Source organism: Rutilus rutilus (genome assembly GCF_951802725.1).
Source record: "Rutilus rutilus genome assembly, chromosome: 5".
Classification (NCBI taxonomy): Eukaryota; Metazoa; Chordata; class Actinopteri; order Cypriniformes; family Leuciscidae; genus Rutilus; species Rutilus rutilus.
The window spans coordinates 43309736-43314013 of NC_140213.1; the positions used below are offsets into that span (position 1 = coordinate 43309736).

Consider the following 4278-nt stretch of genomic DNA (forward strand, 5'->3'; position numbering starts at 1 on the left):
TTACCGGGGCCTGCGAGTCACAGGAATTCAGAGCTCGGATTTACTTTCCATTGACTTAATGTTAACAACAGCAGACTCGCGTGGCTCTTTAAATCTTTTACCCCATGCGCACACAGATGTCTCTTCGATCTCAGCGTCACCTCTCATGTGTCTTTGGCTAAAGTTGCAGTGCTAACCCGAGGATTTGTATAGGACGGGTCTCAAATGTCAAATTTTCTCTCAATGGATCACGCTTGATACTGAAGCAGAAATGAAGATTTAAGTAGGTTTGCAGATTTCAAGTAAAAAGTTACCACATTTATAAACAAATTAGAATTTATTAAGAAACTGTTATTAAAAAAAGAATCAAATCCATGCACCATAATGATTATTTTGCTTTTGTTTAAATGACTTACAGTTAGTTACTCATGCGATTACGTTAAAAAGGCATAAAGACCACAACAGCCTTCAAATCACTTTCCTGATTGCTCTTAAATTCATGTTTGTCGCATGACTGAACTCATTACTGAACCTGTAAACTGAAGCCACCCAGGCATCAACCAGATGACTATAGACCAATGAAATCTCTCAAGCTGAGCTCAACTAAGACAGCAGAGTAGAGGGCTTATTGTTTCATGCACTTTATTGGACTGAGCTCTTCCATTACAACCATATTAAAACTGCAGTTTTCCCAAAGCAGTTTATTTTTTAAAAGATTCTCATGTCTTTTAGCACCTGGTGTCCATGTATGAGAGGATGTGAGGATAGCGCTTCTGCCAAACTCTTTTTATTTAGCGATTTTTCCATTGAAATTTAACTAGGAATACACTTTTGGAGAGAGTGCACGACTGCATCTGACAGCATGATGCATGCATGAGCCGCCAGTCGATGTGTCTCTCCCTATGGATGTGATTACGGAAACATTCTGTGCTCTGCTATAAAAGCTTCGTGACACAGGTGGGCTTGGAGGAAGATAGATTGTGACGATTCCCTTTCAATTCTCAGCAGAAGCAGTTTGGCCATTAATTGAAATGTCAGCTTTTTATTGCTGTTGTGTTTTCTTTTATGGCTGCAGCCGCCACTTAATGTTTCCATTGAGAAAACTCCCTCATCAGCTGTCTTTCTCTCTCCTGCTCTGTTTTTCATGACTGTCCTGTAGAAATGAGAGGAAAAGTGACAGGGAGCAGACAACATGAACTCTCACAACTGTCCCTTTGCCTCATCATTGTGAGTAATGATGTCTAAAATAAACCAAACTGATTGTTGCACTCTGGCGTGAACAGACACTAGTGAGAAGGAAGGAACCACAGAGGGAAATGAGGGAAATGAGGTGTCCCAACTGTCTGACAGCACCTGTCAAGCTAGGCCCTGTTTGAGGACATTGTGAGGAATAGAAATGTAATAAAGACATTACACCAACTGCTCCCGGGCCTTTATCTGTCACTCATTTATAGACCACCCGTTTACATGATATCACCTTTATAAACCCCTCAGAATTACAGTAGAATGCAATAAATCTGCAATGGCAATTAAACTAACTTAGTCTTTTTAACATCTTTTATTCTTTCACATTCTTGTCAGTATGACGAACAGGTCAACACCCCATTTACTGGCTCACTATCTCATTTTCTCTCCTATCTTTTTCTCAGTCTCTCACTTCCACTGATATTTGTGAGAAAATGTGCATTTCAAGCAGACAGTTTTTCAGTGGCAAGTCAATATCTCCATGAATAATTCAACCAGACCAGTGCACTTTCTTGCGCTCTATTTATTTAAAAAATAACCTTCAATATAATGTACAATACAGCATTCAAGATTGTTTCTGCTTATTACTATAAACTATACAAAATCCTTTGTCCGCTGTTGCCATCAGTGTTGTGTTCTTTAATGTCAAGTGTGTAGCTCAGCAGGGGTAGGGGGCAGGGAGTCCGAATCAAATGATTGCGTCTCATCCTGTCTACTGAAATACCTTCATCTGATCGATTTTTGAAGGAAGCTTAGATGTATTCTATATTCATTGTGAAAACACTCGAATGAGTTGTTTTCAACCAAATATCATCTTTCCTTTCATAGAACAACCAGCTGGAAGATTACCAATCAGATTTTCTCAACCGAGACTGCCTTGCTGTTGGTTACGGAAGCTCTGCAGATTGCGAAAGCTGATTCAAAATGATCAGTTCTCATTCTTACAGATATATCTGCAGCTTTCGACACTGTTAATCATCAGCTTACCTCGCATGTAGGTCTTTCAAGGTGGCTCCAAAGCACATCAACTGCTGACCGGAGTTCCTCAGGGATCAGTTCTCGGACCTTTCCTCTTCTCCATATGCGTTATACATCACTGGGTCCCATTATACAGGCATACAGTCCTGTCATTTCTATGCTGATGACACACAGCTCTACTTTTCACTTCAACCAGATGATCCAACGGTAGTTGCACGGATCTCGGACTGCCTGGCGGACGTCTCGGCACGGATGAAGGAACGTCACCTACGGCTCAACCTAGAGAAGACAAAGCTTCTCATCTTTTCTGTCACTCTGACTGTACTCCACAATTTCACCATCCAGCTAGGTTCATCAACAATAATCCCATCAAGTTTGGCAAGGAATCTTGAGGTAATTTTTGATGACCAGCTGACCTTCACAAAATCACTTTCCAGAATGTTTTCGTTACTTGCTGGTGGAATGATCTTTCCATCCCTATCCGGAACAACGAATCTGCTTAAAACGTATCTTTTCCGTCAGCACTTAACTGCATCATGCTGAAAGAAAAAGTAGGACAAAAATTCTTACCCTATGCTACCATTACTCCTTAATCTCTCCCTGTTCTAGTTTGTACTTTTCTAAATGATGTCTGAAACTTTGTATCACAAGCACTTCTCGTGTTTTTTGCCTCTTTATGATGAATCATTTCATTCCTCATTTGTAAGTCAGTTTGGATAAAAGCGTCTGCTAAATGAACAAATGTAAATGTAATCCCACAATCCTGTGTTCCATTCCATGACAATTGAGCTAAAAAAATAAATATGGAATCTGTAAGTAGTGGTTGCAAATTGCGTGTTCTTTTTGCCTACTTTTCCCACTTTTGATGTCATTTCTAGCGAGAAACTAAATATTTGCTTACTAAAGCTCTCTCTATTTTGTTGTAGATCATTCAACCATTACGCCGCCTCAGAGGTCTGTCCGAAATTAGTTTCTTGCGGTGCCTTGATGTGCAAACGCTGCCTGCAACAAGTCAGATGCCTAAGGTTTCGGACGCAGCCTACACAAGATCAAAGCTGGTTTCTGCTTCAGTGTGAAAAATAAAAACGTCATGAGGGTGAGTATAAATGATGAAAGAATTTAAGGGTGAACTATTCCTTTAAGTGGGCTTGCACCCCAATAATAAGCCTTATGCATTTTCTACATTTCCAGAATGATTCAGATCAACTAAATATCAATCTGCAGGGCTTAACCTGACTCCAGAGGGACTTGACAGAAAATCAAACCGCTTTCATTTGCGTCAGAGTGACTGTAAATCAATCATGCCATAATTTTACTAACTGTGATTTAAGAAGCATATGTAGATGCGCACAGTTGCACACACACACTCTCTGTGGCGTGTAAAGCTCATACCGGCGGACTGTAGAAGCATGTGAGGAATGATGACAGGGTCCACACTTTAATGGGCCCCTGTCCTCAGCCTGTTTTTCTAACTCATCTGGATCCCATTAAAGAGAGGCTGTCTGTCCGCTGCTGTCAGAGAGAAAGAGGGAGGAAAAATGAATGGAAGAAAGTGAAAAGCGTAGTGATAGGCTGAAAGAGAAAGGAGAGAGGGTGATAACGGAAAATAACAGACAAGAAAAGATCACCGGAGAACATGATTGCGGAGAGATTATTTAGGGAAAGAGGTCTTCCAGAAGGAGTCAAAGCGACAGAAAATCTTCTTATAATGGCTTTACACTGAATGAAAGACTAAAAATAAAGCTGTTCATAATGCTTCTGATCAGAAGGATCACACTGATGAAAGTGGACAGTGAAAGCTGGCGCTTTCCTCCGCAGAGAGCGTCTGCCAGGCATTGGTTCTTCTTGGCTCAGTAACTCAGCACTCATGCCATGGCACCAGGGTGAGTGGAAATTTCTCCCAGCTCATCCAAAATCTGCACACTCCCAACAAATCATTTCAAGATGGATGTTTCAGAGATTATAGACGGAATGAAGAGAGCAGGACAGTGAAAGAGAGATAGAAACAGAGCAGCATTTCACTGAATGCTCACTCAGGACGTTTCAATAGGGTTTCTTCTCTTATTGCCAGTTCTG

At 40.9% G+C, this 4278-nt stretch overlaps 1 long non-coding RNA gene across 1 annotated transcript; it reads left to right on the forward strand.

Annotated features, from left to right (window-relative positions):
* The first annotated feature begins 501 nt into the window (after positions 1-501).
* On the forward strand, positions 502-3448 carry LOC311290844. Its single transcript, XR_014627461.1, has 3 exons — positions 502-2595; positions 3129-3298; positions 3394-3448. It is a non-coding gene; the product is annotated as an uncharacterized lncRNA (long non-coding RNA).
* The last annotated feature ends 830 nt before the right edge of the window (positions 3449-4278 follow it).